General features: G+C 47.6%; 1 protein-coding gene across 1 annotated transcript in view; it reads right to left on the bottom strand.

The window, feature by feature from the left end:
* SLC9A4 (solute carrier family 9 member A4) overlaps positions 1-24,391 on the bottom strand; it is a 413,232-nt gene that overhangs the window by 34,603 nt on the left and 354,238 nt on the right. The gene's annotated exons all lie outside the window — the stretch shown is intronic.

Raw genomic sequence — 24,391 nt, 5'->3', positions numbered from 1 at the left:
TATGCCAATGATACTCTGATAACAGAACACTTGTCCACAATACCAGCCTTCTTTTCAGGTATTTGTTTTTAAATAAAGTTTAATTGATAAATGTTACCACTGCATAAACTGTGCCTCAGATTTCTGTTTGAAAGTTATAATTCACTTTAGAATGGTTAAAGTAACTTATCAGATGTTTGGTGCTCTGGTTCCCTTAAATAAACACATTAAACCTGAATGATATTGAAATAAAGTAAAACAAATCTGACAAACAAATGGGCTCTATGTGTATTTTCTTGTTGGGTAGACTGAACACAATTATGATGATGCTCACTGCTGCTGCTATTTATACATTATCAATGAGGACGAATAATTTCCCGTGATTCTTTATTTTTTAAAGCATCAATCAGTCGCTTCCTGAAGTTGTTTGGAAATTGAATGCAAGTGTTGCTTTTGAATGGCAAATGTTTTACACAGAAACGTGGTATACAATTCACAGATTTGTATATGAATCAATCTGCATTTACTCTTCAGTTAACCTGGTTTAGGTTATATTATACACAGGATTGGGTTTTGCCAACATGGGTTCATTTGTCGAAATCTTTATCTCCTTTTTTCCTATAAGGACATTCTCTTTGAGCCTCACAAGCCGAAATCAATTCAGTTCCTGCTACATGTAGGTTACTCCCATCAATTCTTCTGTTTCTTCTTTATGACAAAGATGAGTTTTAAGTTGAATCATAAGCTAGAAAAACAATATTAAATTTAATTATAGGAATGTGTATTTGTCTAAGTCACAGCGTAGGTGTACTTATGAGCTCATTAATTGTTGCAAAGTTAATATTTGCTGTCTTTTCTCTAAATAAAAGAGCCTCATAATCTTTGCAGTTCATTTCAAAGGGCATATGTTAAACTAATAGCAATTATGGTTAAAATTAAGGATTGACTAGAAAATGGTTAGAAATCACAGCACAGTGTTGGTTTATTAAAATGTGGGATTCTATCTAGTTAAAAATTGCTCCAAGGCAGAACATTTAAACATCTTCCCGAATGCAAGGAGAAAGGTAGCGTAATCATCCAGACATTAATCTGATGTATTAATTAATGGATGAATGGCCCAGTCTAAGGCAGTACTGACGTAGCTGGTAAGCAGAATCAATCAATCAATCAATCAAAGACATTTATAGAGCGCGCTACATACCCGTGGGGTCTCAAGGCGCTGGGGGGGGGGGGGGGTGCCGCTACTGCTCGAACAGCCAGGTCTTCAGCTTCTTCCTGAAGGAGAGGTGGTCTTGGGTCAGGCGCAGGTCGGTCGGGAGGGAGTTCCAGGTCTTGGCGGCCAGGTAGGAGAAGGACCTTCCTCCTGTAGTCGCTCTTCGGATGCGGGGGACGTCGGCGAGGGCGTGGTTGGCTAATCGGAGGAGGCGTTTGGGAGCGTAGAAGTTGACTCGGCTGTTGAGGTAGCTCGGGCCTTGGTCGTGTAGGGCTTTGTGTGCGTGGGTGAGGAGGCAGAAGGTGATTCTTTTGTTGACGGGGAGCCAGTGGAGGTCTCTCAGATGTCCGGAGATGTGGCTGGTTCGTGGGATGTCGAGGATGAGTCTGGCTGAGGCGTTCTGGATCTGCTGGAGTCTCTTTTGGAGCTTGGCGGTGGTACCGGCGTAGAGGGCGTTGCCGTAGTCCAGTCGGCTGGTGACGAGGGCCTGGGTGACGGTCTTCCTGGTCTCGGTGGGGATCCACCAGAAGATCTTCCGTAGCATGCGGAGGATGTTGAAGCATGCCGATGAGACGTTGTTGACTTGCCTGGTCATGGAGAGGGAGGAGTCCAGGATGAAGCCCAGGTTGCGTGCATGGTCTGTCGGTTTGGGTGCGGTGCCCAGGGCGGGAGGCCACCAGGAGTCGTCCCAGGCGGAGGGCGAGGAGCCCAGGATGAGGACCTCCGTCTTGTCCGAGTTCAGTTTCAGGCGGCTGGTCGTCATCCAGTCGGCTGCCTCTTTCATCCCTTCGTGCAGGTTGGCTCTGGCGGCGGCGGGGTCGTTGGTCAGGGAAAGGATCAGCTGGGTGTCGTCGGCGTAGGAGATTATGTTGAGGTTGTGCTGGCGTGCGATGGCCGCGAGGGGGCTCATGTAGACGTTGAAGAGGGTGGGGCTCAGCGAGGATCCTTGAGGGACGCCGCAGATGACTTCGGTGGCCTCTGACTTGTACGGTGATAGACGGACTCTCTGTGTTCTTCCGTCGAGGAAGGAGATAATCCATTCCAGTGCCTTGTCCTGGATTCCGATATTGCTGAGGCGCTGTACTAGGGTGCGGTGGCAGACAGTGTCGAAAGCCGCGGAGAGGTCTAGGAGGATGAGGGCCGCTGTTTCTCCGTTGTCCATCAGGGCTCGGATGTCATCGGTGGCGGCGATGAGGGCGGTCTCGGTGCTGTGATTGGCTCGGAAGCCGGACTGTGAGGGGTCGAGGGATCCATTCGTCTCGAGGAAGGCGGCCATCTGCTTGTTGACGGTCTTCTCGATGACTTTGGCTGGAAACGGGAGGAGCGAGATGGGGCGGTAGTTCTTGAGTTCGGTGGGGTCCGCTGTGGGTTTCTTGAGAAGAGCGCTGAGTGCTACCTTTGTTCCATCTTGTTTAAAATCTTTAGCAAAACGCACTGGATTCCCTGAACAAAATGGTGCCTAAAGGGACTATGGGCCACATGTATGGAAGTTTTTTGCATTCGCAAAAGGTGTGAGTAGGTAAAATCGGCTTTTGCAAATGCAAAATAGCCTTTCATGATGTATGATAGGCTTTGTAGTTGCAATTTTAGGTAATAACATAAAATGCGATATCTAAAATTGTGAGTACAAAAAGGGAATCGCAAATTGTGATTCCCTTAGCACATGTATGAAGCATTTTCATAAATGCACAGCTTGCATCTGGAAAATGCTTCAAGTCGACGGTAACCATGTGCAAACTTTGACAAATGCCCAAAACTTCATTTTCAAAGTGCCTTGTATCGCACACATGACCCTAGATTATGTGTTCACTTTACATGTGCACCTTTATTTTTTTGAAGGGTGCTTCGCGGGGAGCCTTAGGCCCATGGGCAACCTTGGTTTTGCATTAGCTATTTGTGATTACCAATTAGGTAATCACAAATAAGCTAATGCAAATCCGTTCGCACCTATGGCCCTTTCGGCCCATAGCAATTAATGGAGTAATATTACCTGATGGCGATTCGCTATTTACCGACTCGTTGTTAGGGAATATTAAGAAATCGCTAAATCTTTGGTAATTCCTTACATACATAGCATTTTCTGATTACTATATACCAATTCAGTAAAAATCGCTATTTGGTAATCGCAAAATGCTTATTTGATACTTGTGGCCCTATGTTAGTATAACAAGACCTTAATGCTAACATCTGTTTTAATACAAAACATTAGGGAAACCCAGAATTCAAGCGAACCTGGGCCTATAGTAATATAGGAAACAATTGGACCAACTGACCTATATTTACAAAATATCTTTGTACCACACCCACATTCAATAAATTACAAAAATAATGACAAATTATTGAACATTTATCATGAATTTTATATTGTCAATTCATTCATATTTAACAATGTCAACGGTTGCTCCAGTGAACGTGTAATGAAAATAGGTGCTCATGGAAGTACCCCTGGTGGGACGGGAATGGAAAGTTATAGGTACAGATATTTTCAATTTGTACAAGAATTGGAAAGACCTGTCTAACAATATAGAATTGCTGACTAATTAAAATCCCAAGTAGCAAGACGCTATCAATACGCTTTACATCATCCACATCTGGGCATCAATTAAAGTACAGCTCAAGTTGTAAAATAAATGTATGCCTTGAAATTACAAAACTTTGTGAATTTGTGGCAATATTAAAACAAGCATGGACTCCTGCACTTGTTTTAAAAAGGGCCCCCATATGGGCCAGTCCCAGGGGCATGCAGAGCTTCATAATAAAATGGAGGGGCCACAAAGGGCCCACTCCAAGGGCTTATTAATGCCCCGGGTAAAACCACCTTCCCGGGGTTAAGGTCAATATTAATGTAAGACTGCCTAGTGGTCACGCTGCAACCCACGCTCTCCAACTATTCACAGCACCTGCAGCCAGGCCCAGTGCGCTGCTCGGTGCTCAAAATAAGCGCCAGCACCTTCCAGTTGGATCAATGGCTGTGGGCCTCCATCGCCTGCATGATGCTGCGCAAGATGCCCACTTCAATTGTGAGTACCTCGTGAGGAAGGGGTAGAGTATACACTGTGTATACATAGAGTGTGACATGCATGCACTGTGTACACCCTAAATGTAACTCGGGGGCGAGGGACCTGCTCACTGCACAGCAAAGACAATGAAATGCAAGCAGAGTGGTAAGGCCTGCAGTGTGTGTATACTCCAAGAGTGAGACAGTAGATAATGTACTGTGTATACCCCTGAGAATGGTATGCATACACGGAGAACAAAGGGACTTCTGCTCTGTATGTATTATTATAGTGAGCCAAGGACATACATGAGGAAGGGGAAGACACTCACTGTGTACAAATTAAGGATACTGGGGTACTTGCACAGACAGGGATTTGTGTACACGTCAAGAGTGGGGCACAAGCCCAGTGGGGAAGAGAGATTTATAACATGTACATCAAGAGAGCTAGAGACATACTCGAGTGTGTCATGTAAGCACTCCAGGAGAATAGTGAGCATTTACATACAGGGACTTTTACCATGAATACCCAAAAAGTAAGGCATATGAGCTGATGGGAAATGATATTTATGCTAAGTACACAGAGAGACATGGGCAAAGATGAAGGTTGACAGGGAATATCATTTGGATTATTTAGAGAGTGAAGAATGAGCGTAAAGAGCAGGGGCGGTTCCTTTGTGTGGACGTTGGAGCATCGCTCACTGATTATTTTGTCCCTGGGCCCATCATGGTTTGAACTAAAACTAAAGGGTTGTTAGCGGCACTTAGTTTACAAAATGTAAACCTGCGGCACGGCGGCAGTCAGCAGTCTCAGCTGCGGGTGTTACCTGACATAACTCACTTTAGTCTGCCTGTGTGTGGCATGCTTATGGGGGTGGGGTTAGGAGCAGGACTCAGGCACATAGACAGAGCAGCAATGTACATGACGGGTTGGCCAGTGCCTCTCCCTGCCCAGCCTGACATGTGCAGTCTTGAGGGTCTCGCCTACACAATGAAAGAGCCAGGGGGATCGAAGCCACAGCCCCCTGGACTCCTAAGGAACGGCCAGTTTTCCTTGCCAGGCAAATCCAAGCCCTGCTTTAGCAGCGCCTGCATTAGCTGCTTTAGTGGCTGTGTCTCTAGGCAGAGAACATGGAGTCTGTGACTAGGCAAGACCAGGACCATGGGGAGCATGTTCACAAATCACTGCATGGCTTTATTGTGAAGCTGTGCAGTGATTGGTTTTTGCTGCCCTAAATCAGCCTCTCTCGCCTTCCCCTCCCCTCAGAGCATGCATGCCATTGCTGATTGCAACCAAGGAAGGGAGTGAGAGAGACTTGGGAGCACTCAGAGTCAGAGAGCTTTGCTTGACCTGACCTCGTTGCCCTAGGAGGCGTCTTGCACACTACTTCATTGGTCGCCTGCCCTGCAGGCAATGTGAGCTGCCGTCTTGAACCTGATAATACCGGCTGGTCGCAGACTAGAGTCAAACTCGTAAAAGAGGATTCAGTGAGTACTGACTACTAGTTGTATATCATTGTCTTCTTGTAAGTATCACACGTGTGCTGTGCAGTCATGGCCGTAATGGCCAGAGCAGAGTTGCCGACTTTGGTGTCTCCAAAGCCAGCAGCTCTGCTCTGGCCAGATTGCACTGTACACCAGATCGCACGATAAATGTTGAACCATCGACGCTGAGTCACCTGCAGTCTCCCTTTTCGGATTTATACCCACAATAATAAACCAGGTGTTGGAGGGTTTAAATCACCCTGAAACTGAGCCAGGTCGCAAACTTCCTGCATAAACGGGTCTTGCAATGGCTGGAAGGGCAGGATGATTTTCCATCATGTAGCAAAAAGGGCACTGTTCCACTCCTAACCTAATATACTGTCTCAACAATGCTGCGACTCGAACCTGGTTCACCTGAAGGTTTGGGTATTGACGTAATCGGCTCAACATCCTGTGATTCAGGTCAAATCACGTAATAAATAATCACCAGTCCCCGTGCCTAACAAAAACGTAATTTAAATTATGGACTTTGCTAAGTCCACTTTTGAAGTTTATGAACAGGACTGTGTAAGAGGACAAGAGGACACTACTGTATGCTCTGTACTAACTAGCGCACTTTTGTAATGCCGGCTGCAGTCGCACTCTTACGTGCCTTCGGGTTGTATTCCTGCTCTGTAAACACCAACACTCGTTGAAGTGTAGAGTGACTCTGCACTTCAAAGAGTGTTAGTGTTTATGGAGCGGCAACGCAGACTGGTGCAGACAGAAATGTTTCTGAAGCCAAGCCCTGCCAAGCACCGGCTCTGAGCAGTATACACGCTGCATGCCAGCAGGGTCTAGCTTAAGGGACATAACAATAGAAATGTTTCTGATGCTAGGCCCAGCTGGCACGCGGCATGTATACTGCTCAGAGGTACGTGGCAGTGCCTAGCTTCAGAAACATTTCTGTTTGCACCAGTCTGAGTTCTCGCTCTATAAACTCTAACAATCCTTGAAGTGCAGAGTCACTCTGCACTTCAAAGAGTATTCGTGTAAACTAGGTGGAAGGGCATCCCAAATTCTGTGATTATACTGAAAAAGCAGCTACCTATGTTCTTATATGACATTGCCTTCTCTTTATTAATGTAATACCTGTATTTTCACAATTGCTTTATTAACCTTCTTGCTTTTGCAAATGTGCTTGAAAATGCACCATTTGCCACCTCTTTTTTCAAAATTATTCTCAGGGGGAAAATCCCCTGGCCCTCCTTAGGTCATTTGGGCTCGCTTGCTGCGCTCACTTGCCGCGGTATGCTCCACCGCACATTTTGCGACACACTACTTTCAAATGGCACTAGCCACTGGTATAGAGAGGAGTTGGCATTTGCCACATATACCGAGAGAGATATGTGTACACAAGGGACTTTTGAGTGATGCACAGGCACAAAGAGGTACGTGAAGATGGACAGTGTTTCTAGAAAGGGCATGGTAAGTCCTTAGCAAGTGACAGGGCCATTATTGCCTGGATCTGCACATTCTTATCGAGGGCAAGTATATAGGCTGCACATATCCACCTGGACAGTTTCATCTGTTGTTTACATCAAGAGAGGTTGGCACACACACAAAGGTCATGTGTTCTGTATTTCCAGAGAATGAGGAACACACAGAAGTTCATATGTTGTGTATGTTGAGGCAAAGCGCCAATTCATAGGGAGTCGTTAGAGCGTTGAGTGTTTTCGGAGCGAGAGGAGGCAGGAAATTAAACACCTGGCAATTACACAGAGCAGTGAATACATGACAATGGGCACATACACAGCGGAGGGATGTGCTCTGTATACTTAGAGAAACACGTATATAAAATGGGGCAGGAATATGTGTTGCTCATCAAATCCATCACGTAAAACAGGCAGATATGGTACATTTGGTAGCTGAGTAAAACAGATTCCACTTGTACGTACACGTGTACAGTAAAGCAACTCGTAAATAAGCTACATTTCCCTCTAAAATATCTCATTCTACCACAGTATCCACAGCACTTACAAACCACATCAAATCACATCAGAACAAGATATGAAAATGTAATCAGCACAGCATGTGAAAAGAGGGCTTACTTTACCATATGTACACCAAAAGAGAACATGATTGTGATACATTGTGCTGACAGCCTGAAAATTCGATTTCCTTAAATATAATGTCCCTACAACCATGTTTTTTTAGTGAATTTCTACATGTGTTTAACTTTTCAATCCTAGTAGTAAATTGTCATCTTTGAGAGTGGCTGTGTGGGTCTGTGAGTGGTTCTGTGAGTACTTGTTTGGGTTTGTGAATAGGTGTGTGGGTGGTGCAAAGGATTTTGGGCATTTGCGAACTAAGGGTATTTAAAAGGTAGAACCATGGACTCTGCTCTCACAAGGAGACAACAAGAAAGAAACCACTTCTCACAGTGACTACACATCAGATTGTGCTCAACAATGAATTCATCCCCATTAAGGATTTCATATAATTTTTCAAAATGGAAAATAAGAGGAAACACACTAGCTGTGCCTTTGCCAAGCTCAAGAAGTTAACATTGTTTGTGGTTTACTGAAGAGGAGCTTCAACTGGGGCATCTGCTACGTTTATATTTGTAAGAGCTTCCCGTTGAGGTATAATTTCTGTGAAATCTGCACAAGGGCCCAATTCATACCACGTTTTTTCCTAGAATAGTCCCCGGTTTTGCTGAAAATGCCTACCCACCTAGAGTACTTTCATCTGGTAAGTGCTACCTCGTTGGGTAAATGTCTTGTGCATATTCTACATTACAGCTGCATAAGGGCCACAAGGTAATGCTTCAGTGACATTTGCCAAACCTTAGTGAACAGCGCAGAGCATGTAATGGAAGACTCCAATGTGTCTGCTGGCACAGCCAGGTTCTCACACATCTAGCCCAGCACCATAGCAAACCCCTTATACAATCAATCAGTCAGGGATTTATCAAGCGTGCTACTCACCCGTGAGGGTCTTGAGGCGCTGGGGGGGGGGGGGGTTGGGCGGCTCCGAGGTCATCCGAAAAGACAGGTCTTAAGGTCTTCTCTGAAGGCTTGCAGTGTAGGGCTTCATCTGATGCTGAGGGGTAGTTTGTTCCAAGTCTTGGCTGTGATGTAGGAGAAGGATCTGCCCCCTCTTCTGGCTCTGTGGATGCTGGGGATTTCAGAGAGGGCTAGGTCGGCGGAGCGGATGTTTCTCTTAGGGGCGTGGAAGGAGATTCTTTTGTTGAGGTACTGGGGTCCGGTGTTTTGGAGGGCATTCTAGGCATGTGTGAGCAGCTTGAAGGGAGGGTTTAGGAGGGCGGGGGGCCACCAGGTGTCATCCCACACGGCTGGGGTGGATCCGAGGGTGAGGACTTCCGTTTTCTTCGATTTGAGCTTCAGGCCGCTGCTGCTCATCCAGGATGCGACGTCCTTCATTCCTTCCTGGAAACTGTGCCTGGTGAAGTCAAGGTCCTTGGTTTAGGAGAGGATGAGCTGGGTGTCATCGGCGTATGATACTATACTGAATCTGTGTTTTCTGACGATGGTTGCCAGGTGGGCCATGTAGATGTTGAAGAGTATGGGGCCTTATTGTACACTAACCTACCTGTGTGGTCAGCGATAAAGGAGTCATGTGAATCCCTGTACGACTCGGTGGATGACATGATGATGGAAAGCACACGGGAGCCTCAAAAGGAACTTATCTCCCAGCATAGCACAAAGCTTCATGGATCCCAACAGTATAAAAAGCTGACTGTTTGACAAGACAGCACAGCCTCAGTTTACGCTATTCCACCTAGACGAGCATAGGCTTCAACAAACACATTCATTTGAGGGCAAAAACCATCCTCCATAAGAAGCCCCTTACCCCTCAGCGTGAGGATGCCACATGCAGCCAGAGATTATAAAAATCAGACATCACATCAGGAAAAATATGAGTGGCCCAATCCAAAATAACTGCCCTGTCTGCGAGTCAAGCGATTTTGGTGAGTCACAATATTACCTGCATTCTTCACTTGTGTGAGTCAGAAACCTGTTTCTTGAATCCAGAAAGAACACTATCTCCCCTATGCTTAGAGGAAACAAAGTACTGCTTTTACTATTTTGGTGATCAGAACTTCTGCTTTGTGTCAATGAGAGTACTGGAGACAAAAGATGGGAGGCATCATTTGGGGCACCATAGGAACAGATCCTCTACAACTTCCGGGGACCTAAGTCTCACTAAGTATAGCTTTGCAATAATGCAAAAATGGATCAAATCTATTTTGAACTATCTTAGCTGCTTGGATAAAAGGGAAAGGAGCAGCAGGTTTAATCCAAATAAAAAATTTGCACAAGGAAAATAAAGATGGAACAAACAGTTGTATTTCTATTTTGCTATGTTTACATAATGAGAAATGGGGCGAAATACTTTTTCTCCAATTTTAAATGTGAAACATAGCACTACATTTTATACAAATTCAGGTTTTCTCTGCTGCATTATGCCAAAAATCTATTAAATCAAAAACCCTATCAGGATAGCCGTATATTGATGCAAAATTATTTTGCCCTAAGTTTTACTACTGCCTAGTTCAGGTAATTCCATTCTGCGAAACTGCAGTGGCTTCATGCATGTTTTTATTCAACCCACTGATGGAGCAGGATTTCGCACAAAGAAACCTGCTCGGATTGACACCCCATAGACAATCATAAAAGTGCATATAAACAATTCATTCGTTAAAACCATAAAATATTATAAACAGTACATAATTATGTAAAATTTCCGTCATACAAACAATCACAATGGTCTCCATGGTTACAAAGTAATAGTTTTCCTGTGGCTAAATACTTTTTTTTAAAAACATGCCTATCCTCCAGGTTCTGTGTACATCGTCTAGGAGCTGCAGCGCAAGCAATGCAGGACGACATTGTGTCAGGCCCAGCTCCTTTAAAATCGGGGCAATCCAAACTTTCCTCAGGTTACTGTAAAACCTGCAGAATAAAACGACATGTATTGTCGATTGATCCGAGAAGTTGTCACACGGACACAGTCATAATGTTCGCAACCAATCATTCATACCTGGGAAGCTCACTAGCCTGTTGAAAATATTATATCTAAAACGGGTTAGTAAGAACCTGTCATAGCCACCAGGTACAAACAGTAATACTAAAAGAGGATAAAATCAGTTGATTATACTGAACAGTAGGCTTTAAGCTCTCGGTTGCTAGTCTAATAGAGTCCAGACAAAGTAGTCCCTGTTTTTTTAATTCCTCTCTACTGATCGTTTGCATAGAGCTCGGGTTAATGTAATATTCCGAATGGCTGAGATCAAGCATAAAATTTCTAATAAACCTCAGCCACGGGATCAGTGACGCTCCTTCAAGTTTTAATATGTCTGCTAAAACATCCTGCTTTAGCTTGGTCTCAGGTTTAGACCATATTCTGTGCCATAGGAGAATTGGCTCCATTTTTATCAAGTCTGAGATAAATGGCAAACCTAGCTCTGAGTGACAGACATATGCAGACGTGCTACTGGGGACAGCTAGGATATATCTCAAAAAGATGTTCTCCACCATTTGGAGTGACTGAGTCTCCGCAAAACCCCATACTGCCGCTCCATACATAGCTGCAGAGACGGATTTTGCTTTGTAAATCTGAATGAGTTCCCGCGGTGGTCTTCTCCCTAGTTTCCTCACAAAGTTTGCGAGGGCCATCGTTGATCTAGCCATTATACGTTTTTTTGTCGTGATGGCTCATGTCCAGGAATCATTACGATCAAACAATATTCCTAGGTATGCAAAGCTTATAGTATGCTCTATTTTCTGGCCCTCCAGGAACATGTCCCTACATCTGTGACTCCCGGGCCCACATCTCATAATGTAAGTCTTAGAGATATTCACCTTAAGATCAAGTTGGCCCATACACTTAGTAAAACTATTTAAAACCCTTTGTAGACCTACTTGCGTGCGGGGCATTAAAACTGCATCATCTGCGTAAAGAAGTGCAGGAATGGGATGTGCAGCTATTTGTGGGAAGTCGTGATTGTCCTCAATTAATGCCTCTCATAAACGATTAACATAAAGATTAAAATGAAAGGGGGCCAGGACAAAACCTTGCCTGATCCCTTCCAAATGGGGAATGAGGCCGTGCATTCTCCACCTGTGCCAAAGCGTACCCGCGCCTTGGCATCGCAATATAGGCATCTGAGGATATGGATAATTTGTGTATCTACCCCTAGCTGATCTAGGATAGCCCACAGATCCTCATGTCTCACAGAATCGAAGGCGGTGGTGAGATCGACAAAGGCTAAGAACAATCTACCTTTTTTCACTCGCGTGTACTTTCCTACTAAAATAGATACATTTAGACTCTGGGCCACTGACCCCAGTCCAGCCCGAAAGCCATATTGCATATCGGCCAGAATGTTGTTTTCCTCCGCCCATTCACTTAGACGTTCCAGTATTATGCGTCCGGTCACTTTAGTCAGAGCATCTAATAAAGAAATAGATCTATAACACTTCGGGTCCTGACGATCCCCCTTTTTAAAAATTGGAATGATGGTAGATTCCACCCATGTAGGTGGAAAGGGGGCGAGGCAACTAGCATTTAAAACCTGGGTGATAATTGGTCCCCATAGTTCAGTGTTAGATTTAAGAAGATCTATGGGGACCCCATCCGGGCCCAGGGCCTTCCCCCCTGAAGAGCACGGGTTACCTCCTCCAATGTAAACCCAAGATCAGAATACATGGTCACAGGATTAATAACAATTTCCCCAAGTGTACTCGCGAAGGAGGTAACACTATTTCCATCAGTATTGTACACCCTTGAGAAGTAGTCAATCCACTGGTTCTCAGCAATAGCAGCCTCTCAGATGCCCCCCCCTAGAATTCAAAAAGGGTGTTTTTATCACCCTCCAAAAAGCCGAGCTATGACCCCTTAAGGATGCTTCATGGAGGGATTCCCAAGCCTCATTTCTCACTGTGGCTTTTCGTTCCCTGAGGGCCACTCTATATTCCCCTCTTACCCTCCTTATATTTTCGACATTTTTGGGAATCTTATGTAGTTCCCTTTTCAAGTTAGAGTAAGCCCGAGAACACTTTGAATCAAACCACCCACAAGGGTTTTTTTTGTTTTTCAGTGTAACAAATAGTGAATCTCTTACTGCCTCAGATATTAACTCAAAAGATGAAAGAATGCCAGCTGGAGTTACTGCCTCCTCCAAACACAAATCGATGGCTGAGCTACACTTGCATATCACTTTTCTGGTAATAGCGACAGGGTCCACTTTCGACCATCGCAGATTATAGCCATTTATCTTATTAATAGTGATGTCTGATAAAATCTGGTCTGTTACATCATGCCTGTGTAGCTCGTTGGATGGTGTTAAAACTGAGAGACACAGTGGGTAATGGTCGCTCAGAGAATTATCATCCACATGAAATGAATTCAATCTATGAGCATGGCTATTTGATATAAGAATATAATCTATGGTAGTGTGACAACCCCTACCATTAAAAGTATGGGACATAGGTGCAGATTTGTACATTAATTCATTAGCAAAGCCCAGATTCATACTAAAAATCAAGTTATTATACAAATCCTCCAAAGGGAAATGATGGAAATGGGTAATGCCAATACCTTCCTCTGGCACAACGCCACAAGTTTTCCCTCCTTCGCTTGGGCAAAGTGCGCAATTAAAGTCACCTACCATAACCAACATCATGTCTCTGTGATGTTTCCTATATACAGATTGCAGGCTGTTATGTAATTGCATTAAGACATCTCTCACTAAGGCCAGAGGTATGTTATTGTAAAAATTGATCAGTAGTATGCAATAATAACATCAACATGGATTAACATTAGTTGGTAATAAGGTTCCCTGGTAATAAACTCTACCTTTTTCGTTTCCAGCCTATTTGATATATACATTCCAAGTCCCCTTTTTGCTCTACCGCTAAGCCCTTTGATAGCTGGATTGTGAAATGTCTTAAAACCATTAATATGGATTGGCTCCTTTGCCCACTTTTCTTGCAAGCATAAAATATTAAATGTCGTTATGAATTCCCCAAAAATGGGATTCAACTGTTTAGACAACAGACCAGCAACATTCCAGGGTACTATTTCACAACATACTTTCTCTATAATAATATTTTGGGATGGTGTGTCTGATAAGCTCACTAATTCACAATCTCTGCTAATTGGAAGCTGTTCTATCATGGCAATACTTCTAGGTTCATTAGTAGCCTTAGTACTTAAGTACATAGGGGCCATGTCCTGAGCCTCCATAGTATAAAGGGTTTGTTGGTCTTGGGCTACAGGACCCCCATAGTACCTACTAACAGTGCACGGAAAAGACTAACATGCATATCACATGAACACGAGGGGAAACAGCTTTTACGCATGAATACACTGACGTGAGAATAATGCATGAAAACTAAACCGTATTTACATTGTGCTTTGAAAGAATGGAGAAATAATGCATGATTAGGCAGCACTTTACATCTTGTTGCACCTTGCTTTTAAATTAATGAATAATGCCGCTTTCTGCTTTAGCTTCTGCTAGGAAAACAATAACAGGGAATAGTGCAAAGGTGGGTGGTATAACAGTGAAAAGTACATTTCTGTGTAATTAATGAATGTCTATGTTCAATGTGCTATAGTGAGCCGGATGGTTCTTCCATTATTCTTAAGTTGGCCTGATAGAGAAGGGGCTGGAGTGAGAGCAAAACATGTCATGACAGAGCAGCCAGAAGTGCTGAATGCTGCAAAGAAGGAACAAGAGTTCAAGAATAACCAGCACTGAATATATTGTTCGTGTGCCAAAGGATGTTACTAGCCGTGGGATCAAAGACCACTTCCGCAGACGTAGTAGAAGAGGCAACATGAGAATATTTGTGAACGTATCGGACATTATATTAAAAGAACGAGTCGAGTCAAAGTTGATGTAAGTGGAAGGGAGGTCGGACAATAGACATGTGCAAGTAATGGTGGTGTGACAGACCACGTCCTAAGTCCACCAATGAACTGTTGAGTTTCCTGAAATGTGTCAACTGATATGGGATGGAAATGAAGGTTTTAGGGTCTAACTGGGGTGCCTTTAGGGGTGTGGTTGGAAGCGCGTCTTTCCAGATAGCTGTTAGAGAGGATGGATGCGTCACTGTCCGTCGGTTTGCAGAGAGGCCTAGCTGTTCCTGTCTGTTAGACCTGTCAGCCCTTTGGGTGGTCCCTCCTCATCATTATTTATTTTGTCCCACTTTTGCCTCAAACCCTGTTAGTATTTTTCCTTTTTGGGAACCACCAGACTTTTTAGTGTTGATGCAGGGTCAGGGAGCCATTTTCCCTACCCCTGGAACTTCTGTCTGAGGGCCTGAAACACAAAATGGTGGCCACCCATTGTCACCTGTGACATCACTGGAACCTACTAGTACCTTCCAGAACATTCTAGAACCCTGTGACAGTGTGAGGCAGGTTTAGAATGTTGGGAAGCCAGCTCAGAGTTGGCAGTTGGAGTTGTCAGTTGGCACCTGACTGGTGAAGGGAGAGCAGCATAACACTGAGTGAGGAGTGAGGCAGCAGGGGTGGAAACTTGTGCCTGGAGTGGGGTCCAGAAACCCACCCTTGATACTAGTCCCTACTGACTGAGCCCAGCCTAGAGCCCTGTGTGGGATAAAGTCAAGAAGAACCAACTCAAGGACCTGAACAGCCGGAACAGGCCTTGAAAGTAAAGAACAGCAAGTTCCTGACCTGTCTATTGGTATCTTCCTGGAGTCCGACGCCGAGAAGCCTAGAGACCTGGGGCCGGAGGTGAAGAAGCGGCGCTGACTGGAAAGCAGACGTCGTACCCGGAGCCGCCAGAGGTCGAGAGAGGGCGCCGACGGAGGTCGTGGAGACACCAGAGGTCGAGGAGGAAGTCACCTGAGGTCGAGTGTGCGGCGTCGACGGGGGAGTGAAGTCCGCCCTCCGGAGTCGCCGGAGACCGAGGTGAATCGTGCCGGAGGTCGGGAGTGGAGATCGCACTCCGGAGTCGCCGGAACCTGAGGAAAGGAGCACCGGAGGTCGGGAGTGGAGATCGCACTCCGGAGTCGCCGGAACTTGAAGGGAAGAGCACCGGAGGTCGGGAGTGGAGGTCGCACTCCGGAGACACCCGGAAGTAGGGAGATCGTGTCCCTGTGACGCCGGAGACCGACATCGAATCGAGGCTGCCCAGCGACATCGAGCCGAGGCCGTCCGCCGACATCGATCCGGAACCACCTCACGGCGTCGACAGGAACTGACATCGAGCCGAGGCCGTCCACTGACATCGACCCGGAACCGCCTCCCGGTGTCGACCAGAACTGTCATTGAGCCGAGGCCGCCGACATCGAACCGGAACCGCCTCACGGCGTCGACACGACTCCAGCGGCGCCGGAACTTCATAAAAAGGGCAGTAAGTGGAATAGAGGGCGCCTAAGGCCCTGTGGAGCCCTAAGAGACCATCCTAGGGGCTAGAGAGGTGCTGGAACCAGCTTGATAGTTCCAGGGGTGAGCTGAGACTAATACAGAGGGGTTGTGTAGTGTGGGAGAGACAGATCTCTAGATTCCCCCTTGATCTACCTCAGTTTAGGCCTCAGCCTTGTTCAAGCCAAGTAGTACACCCCTCGGGTCATCCAAAACTCTACAAGCTGGGATTGGGCCAAATCATCCCATAGTACCTCAGGAATGTGAACTGATTTTCAAGTGTCACTGTTGGCTTTTATTATTTATTGAGAGCACTGTATTTATTGTATTCATCCTATTTATGGTCTCACAGTATTTATTGCCTCACAGTATTTATTGTTTCACAGTATTTATTGTCGCACAGTATTTATTGTCTCGCAGTACTTATTGCCTCATAATATTTAATTGCCCTATATGTAATGCACTTATATTTATGCCTTGATTATTTATGATCTACCTTATTTATTGAATCGTTGAAGTATTATTTATTTGACTCACCCTTCCACAGGAAAAGCCTTGTGTACTGTGATTGTATTATTATTTATTTAATCAGCAACTAAGAGAAAAGAAGATAAAGAGATATATTTTCAGTATAAATTTTAAGGTGTAGTGTCGTTTTTGGAACGGATGCACGCATGGTTATTGTGTGGGTATGACGTATGCTTAGCACGGTGCCTGACCCCCGACCACTCGAGCCAAGCTACCACAGTGTATGTCTGGGAGAACACCACCACCCTTCCAGTGTGGGGGTTGTATTTCCAACATAATTGGTGTTCAGTGGTGGGATAGAGCTGTGCTTGCGTCCACTCGACAATAACTGTGGGTAGTCCATAGGCCTACACCGGGAGTTTTCTCAAAGCGGACTTCCTAATTCTGAGTTTTGTTTTTTCCAAATTTACTCTGGTGGTGGGAGGAGGTGTTACAAAAGGTACCCCCCTGCATAGCTTCTGTAAACACCTGTCTTCTATTCTGAGTGGGCAAAATGGAGTTTGTGTTGGAAGATTTAGAAACTTACACTGTGGCCCAACTCAGAGAGTTTTGTCAGCGAGAGGGGGTGTATTGTCCCCCAGGTGCCAAGAAGGCTGAACTCCAGACCAGCTTGAGGGCTTGGGGGGAGGCACGACGGGAAAGTAAGGCTGAGCAGGAGGACAGGGATGGAGAGCCTGTTAGCGAGGGGGCTGGGTTGTACCAACCTGAGGTGGGGAACCTGTTAGCGGGGCCCAGAACACTTTCCAGGAAGGGCAGCACTGTCTCTAGCGGTGGCTTATCAGAAGTAGAATTAACTGACCGGAGGGAGAAAAGACAGCTCACATGGAAGTTGGCGGAGCTGGAGAAAGAGAAGGAGGGACAGAGGATGGCTCACGAGTTGAGGCTGAGGGAAATAGATCTCCAGATCCTACAAGTCGGGGCACACACTGTTCCTAATGGTGGCAGCAAAGACAAAGAAATCACCAGGGAACCCAAACCCTATCTGCCAAAAGACATAGTAGCTAGCTATAGTGCAGGGGATGATATTGCCAAGTGGCTAGCGGCCTATGAGGTCTCTTTAAGGGCCCATGGGGTGCCAGAGAAGTACTGGGGGGGGGGATTGTATAGATACATGCCTCCAGCTGGCAGGGATACACTATTGGCCCTGGAGCCGGATGAGCAGACCCACTACCCCACCATGAAAGTGGCGCTCGTAAGAAAGTTTGGACTAACACCCGAGAAGTACAGACAGAAGTTCCGGGGTAGCCACAAACTGGGCACACAGAATTGGGTGGATTTCCTGGACTATGCAAAGAAGGCATTAGAGGGTTGGATTCAAGGCAGTGAGGTGAGGGACTACGAGGGGTTGTTTGATTTAATGTTGAAGGAACACCTGCTCGAAAAATGTTTCCCTGAACTGCGTCAACACCTGGTGGATAGCAAGCTGACCAATCCCCGGAAGCTTGCTGAGGAGGCGGACATTTGGGCTAGTACCCGGGTGTCCACAAGGGGGACTGGAGGGGATACTCAAAAGGCCGGATAGGGCGCCCCCCAGAAGAAAGAGGGAGGGGAAAAGAAAAAGGAGTTCTCTAAAGGCCCCCAAAATAACTTCCAAGGAAAGGGAACAGGATTCACCCCTAGGGCTAACCCACCCAGAAACCATAATCCTGGCCAGAGTCAGCAGCCAAGGGTTGTCCATTGCTTCGAGTGTGGTGGCGTCGGACACTATAAGGGAGATGCGAAGTGCCCGAAAAGACCACCCCCTCCCATTGGAGGAAAGGCCCCCGGAGTAGCTAGTGTAGTGCTCGGGGAGGAAATGCCCTTCACTAAGGGAAGGGAGTGGGCGGGTGTCACTTTAGTGTCCCTGGGAGAACGGGAGATGGTTCCTAAGATCCAGGTGCCCGCAAATACCATAAAGTATGGGCAGTGGGTCACCATCAACGGCCAAAGAGGGGAGGCTCTGAGAGACACAGGAGCCAGTATGACTATGGTACGTAGCCAACTGGCGTCTCCAGAGCAGGTAATTCCCGATGTACTCCACCCAGCCGCGATGGCTGACGGCAGAACCGGCCACTATCCGGTGGCCGAGGTTCCCTTTGAATGGGAGGGGGTTGCAGGTTCACTTCGAGTTGCCGTAAGCCCTGCCGTGCCGGTCGATTGTCTACTGGTGAATGACATGGAGCACAATGCTTGGAAGGAGGTGGAATACCGGACTCATGCTGAGATTCTGGGTACACCTGACTGGGCCTGTGTTAGCACAGGGTCCGCGACTACCCGGAGAGGGAGTTTGTTTTGACTGGAGCCTGGAACAAAGGCACAGCCGGCTGCCGACCAAGGGAAGAGCCGAGGACAGGAGGAGCCTGCCTCGGCATCCGCGCCCCGTGTGACGGATAGGCCACCGGAGGTGGTGGACCAGGAGTCCGCGGTGGGGGATGTTACCAAACTGGAGGACCTGCCCATCCCGGCCGAGTGGCACGTGGAGGGAGGGCCGACCAGGGAGGAATTCTGCCAGGGCCAGAGGGAGTGCCCTACCCTTGAGGGACTGAGGCGACAGGCCGAAGCCCAGGCAGCAGGGAACGTTGAGGGGAACTACAACCTTTACTGGGAGGATGGCCTCCTCTACAGTGAACCCAAGGCACCCCTACATGGATCGTCACGAGCCTTAGTAGTCCCTCAACGTTACCGAGCCTTCCTACTGGAATTGGCTCACGAGATCCCCTTGGCAGGACACCTGGGGCTAGACAAGACCTTCGCCCGTCTTGTCCCACACTTTTATTGGCCTCAAATGAAAGTGTCGTCCGATACCTACTGCCGGACATGTGTGTCTTGCCAAGCCAGTGGGAAAACAGGGGTGAAGCTGAAAGCTCCCCTGGAACCACTTCCTGTCGTTAGCACCCCCTTTGAAAGGGTGGGCATCGACATTGTGGGTCCATTAGATCCGCCTACTACAGCTGGTCACAGGTTTATCCTGGTTCTGGTGGATCATGCCACACGGTACCCAGAGGCTATACCTCCAAGGACCATTACAGCACCTGTTGTGGCTAGGGCCCTGATGGGAATCTTTACCCGAGTGGGTTTTCCCAAGGAAGTTGTGTCCGACAGGGGGACCAACTTCATGTCAGCATACATGCGGGCCATGTGGAAGGAGTGTGGAGTGACCTACCGGTTCACAACTCCTTACCACCCCCAGACCAATGGTCTGGTGGAGAGGTTTAACAAAACCTTGAAAGGCATGATCAGAAGTCTGCCTGAAAGCCTGCGGAGGAAATGGGATGTCCTCCTACCCTGTCTATTGTTTTCCTACAGGGAAGTGCCACAGAAGGGAGTGGGCTTCAGCCCCTTCGAGCTTTTGTATGGGCACCCTGTGCGTGGACCTCTCAGCCTGGTGAGAGACGGATGGGAAAGAACTCCCAGAAAGCTTCCCCAGGACGTGGTGAGCTACATGCTGGCCTTCCGGAGCCAAATGGCTAAGTTATGGAAGCAAGCTTCTGACAACTTGGAGGCCAGCCAAGCAGTAATGAAGGCGTGGTATGACCACAACGCTCACCCGGTGGAATTGGAGCCTGGCCAGAAGGTGTGGGTGATCAAACCAGGAGAGCTTAGCGCTCTCCAGGATCGCTGGTCAGGACCCTTTGAGGTATTGGAGAAGAAGGGTAAGGCTACCTACTTGGTGGATCTTAAGACCCCTCGTCAGCCCCTACGGGTGCTGCATGCAACCGCCTCAAACCCCACCACGAGAGGCCCGAAGTCATTTTGATGATGGTGACTGACGGAGCAGAGGACGTGGAAAGCGAGCCTCTCCCCGATTTGTTTGCGTCTCAAGAGAAGGATGGGTCGGTGGAGGGAGTGATTCTCTCCCCATCCCTAACTCCTGAACAGCAGGAGGACTGCCGCCAGGTCCTGGGACAGTACTCTTCGTTGTTCTCCCTTGTTCCGGGTAGGACTCACCTGTGCATCCATGATGTGGACACAGGAGACAGCCCACCTGTGAAGTCCAAGATCTACCGGATGTCAGACAAGGTGAAGGCCAGCATTCACAGTGAAGTCACTAAGATGCTGGAGCTAGGAGGGATCGAACCTTCCAGCAGCCCCTGGTCCAGTCCGGTGTTGCTAGTACCAAAAGCCGCACCACCGGGTGCCCAACCAGAACTGAGGTTCTGTGTGGACTACCGGGGACTGAACTCAGTAACCAAGACTGATGCTCATCCGATCCCAAGGGCGGATGAATTGATTGACCGGCTGGGAGCTGCCCAATATCTAAGTACCTTTGACCTTACTTCTGGGTACTGGCAGATCTCTCTGACTGACGGAGCTAGGGAAAGGTCAGCCTTCTCCACGCCCAAAGGCCACTACCAGTTCTGTGTGATGCCCTTTGGGCTCAAGAACGCACCTGCCACGTTTCAGCGTCTGGTGAACCAGATCCTCACTGGAACGGAGAGTTTCTCTGCTGCTTATCTGGATGACATAGCCGTCTTCAGTAACAGCTGGGAGGATCACTTGCGTCACCTGCAAGCTGTTCTCCAGGCCCTGAGACAAGCTGGTTTAACGATCAAGGCCAGCAAGTGCCAGATCGGGCAGGGATCGGTAGTGTACCTTGGACACTTGGTGGGTAGGGGAGCGATGCAACCCCTCCAGGCGAAGATCGAGGCCATCATGGCCTGGGAACCCCCCAAGACTCAGACTGAGGTCCGAGCTTTTCTGGGCCTCACCGGATATTACCGCCGCTTCGTGAAGGGATACGGTACCATTGTGGCCCCCCTCACAGAGCTTACGTCCAAGAAACAACCTTGACGGGTAGTCTGGACGGAGGCTTGTCAGCAGGCCTTTGTAAAGCTGAAGCAAGCCATGTGCGAGGCCCCGGTCCTACGGGCCCCAGACTTTTCCAAGGAGTTCATTGTCCAGACGGATGCATCGGAACATGGCATTGGGGCAGTGTTATCGCAACTCAATGAAGAGGGTCTGGATCAACCCGTGGTCTTCCTATCCCGGAGACTACTTCCCAGGGAACAGAAGTGGAGTGCAATAGAACGTGAAGCCTTTGCAGTGGTATGGGCTCTGAAGAAGCTGCGGCCATACCTGTTTGGCTCGCACTTCCTAGTTCAGACCGACCACAGACCCCTTCGTTGGCTGATGCAGATGAAGGGGGAGAATCCCAAGTTGCTAAGGTGGTCTATCTCCCTACAGGGAATGGACTTTCAGGTGGAACATCGGCCTGGAGTGGACCACGCCAATGCAGACGGTCTCTCAAGGTATTTCCGCCTTAGTGATGAGAACTCCCAAGGGGTTGGGTAGCTCTCCCCACTTTCAGCTGGGGGGACGCGTGTTAGACCTGTCAGCCCTTTGGGTGGTCCCTCCTCATCATTATTTATTTTGTCCCACTTTTGCCTCAAACCCTGTTAGTATTTTTCCTTTTTGGGAACCACCAGACTTTTTAGTGTTGATGCAGGGTCAGGGAGCCATTTTCCCTACCCCTGGAACTTCTGTCTGAGGGCCTGAAACACAAAATGGTGGCCACCCATTGTCACCTGTGACATCACTGGAACCTACTAGTACCTTCCAGAACATTCTAGAACCCTGTGACAGTGTGAGGCAGGTTTAGAATGTTGGGAAGCCAGCTCAGAGTTGGCAGTTGGAGTTGGCAGTTGGCACCTGACTGGTGAAGGGAGAGCAGCATAACACTGAGTGAGGAGTGAGGCAGCAGGGGTGGAAACTTGTGCCTGGAGTGGGGTCCAGAAACCAACCCTTGATACTAGTCCCTACTGACTGAGCCCAGCCTAGAGCCCTGTGTGGGATAAAGTCAAGAAGAACCAACTCAAGGACCTGAACAGCCGGAACAGGCCTTGAAAGTAAAGAACAGCAAGTTCCTGACCTGTCTATTGGTATCTTCCTGGAGTCCGACGCCGAGAAGCCTAGAGACCTGGGGCCGGAGGTGAAGAAGCGGCGCTGACTGGAAAGCAGACGTCGTACCCGGACCCGCCAGAGGTCGAGAGAGGGCGCCGACGGAGGTCGTGGAGACACCAGAGGTCGAGGAGGAAGTCACCTGAGGTCGAGTGTGCGGCGTCGACGGGGGAGTGAAGTCCGCCCTCCGGAGTCACTGGAGACCGAGGTGAATCGTGCCGGAGGTCGGGAGTGGAGATCGCACTCCGGAGTCGCCGGAACCTGAGGAAAGGAGCACCGGAGGTCGGGAGTGGAGATCGCACTCCGGAGTCGCCGGAACCTGAAGGGAAGAGCACCGGAGGTCGGGAGTGGAGGTCGCACTCCGGAGACACCCGGAAGTAGGGAGATCGTGTCCCTGTGACGCCGGAGACCGACATCGAATCGAGGCTGCCCAGCGACATCGAGCCGAGGCCGTCCGCCGACATCGATCCGGAACCACCTCACGGCGTCGACAGGAACTGACATCGAGCCGAGGCCGTCCGCCGACATCGACCCGGAACCGCCTCCCGGCATCGACCAGAACTGTCATTGAGCCGAGGCCGCCGACATCGAACCGGAACCGCCTCACGGCGTCGACACGACTCCAGCGGCGCCGGAACTTCATAAAAAGGGCAGTAAGTGGAATAGAGGGCCCCTAAGGCCCTGTGGAGCCCTAAGAGACCATCCTAGGGGCTAGAGAGGTGCTGGAACCAGCTTGATAGTGCCAGGGGTGAGCTGAGACTAATACAGAGGGGTTGTGTAGTGTGGGAGAGACAGATCTCTAGATTCCCCCTTGATCTACCTCAGTTTAGGCCTCAGCCTTGTTCAAGCCAAGTAGTACACCCCTCAGGTCATCCAAAACTCTACAAGCTGGGATTGGGCCAAATCATCCCATAGTACCTCAGGAATGTGAACTGATTTTCAAGTGTCACTGTTGGCTTTTATTATTTATTGAGAGCACTGTATTTATTGTATTCATCCTATTTATGGTCTCACAGTATTTATTGCCTCACAGTATTTATTGTTTCACAGTATTTATTGTCGCACAGTATTTATTGTCTCGCAGTATTTATTGCCTCATAATATTTAATTGCCCTATATGTAATGCACTTATATTTATGCCTTGATTATTTATGATCCACCTTATTTATTGAATCGTTGAAGTATTATTTATTTGACTCACCCTTCCACAGGAAAAGCCTTGTGTACTGTGATTGTATTATTATTTATTTAATCAGCAACTAAGAGAAAAGAAGATAAAGAGATATATTTTCAGTATAATTTTTAAGGTGTAGTGTCGTTTTTGGAACGGATGCACGCATGGTTATTGTGTGGGTATGACGTATGCTTAGCACGGTGCCTGACCCCCGACCGCTCGAGCCAAGCTACCACAGTGTATGTCTGGGAGAACACCACCACCCTTCCAGTGTGGGGGTTGTATTTCCAACACTGTCCCTGTCCCGCTCCCGGTCCTGAATCTTTGTTCCCTGACTCTATTTCAGGGGACCCCCACTATCCCCATGGCCAAGGGAGTGGTATTTCACAGATCCATTCGGTTTGTATTGTTTGTATTATTCTGACTCGTTTCTTTACATAATTAATTTCAAATTTATTTTTGTCTCTGAAACTGATGTCTCTGGATCTATCCACTCCTTAATGCGCATTTTGAATTAATGATTAGACTGACCGTGTTTGCATATGCTGATGTTATTCTCTCTCACTCTTGTGGATTTCATTGTTTGCGCTGTGACTGTACTGTATGCAAATGAGCAAAATATTTTCAGTTGAATATGAGATAAATCTTTATTAATCTTACAGAGAGACTGTGATTATTTAGGTGACTAAATAGTTAGTTAGTTAATATACTATCATTAGCATCAACTATTCAACTA

Source organism: Triturus cristatus, chromosome 8 (assembly GCF_964204655.1).
Source record: "Triturus cristatus chromosome 8, aTriCri1.1, whole genome shotgun sequence".
In the NCBI taxonomy this organism is placed as follows: Eukaryota; Metazoa; Chordata; class Amphibia; order Caudata; family Salamandridae; genus Triturus; species Triturus cristatus.
This window is presented reverse-complemented; position numbering and strand designations above follow the sequence as displayed.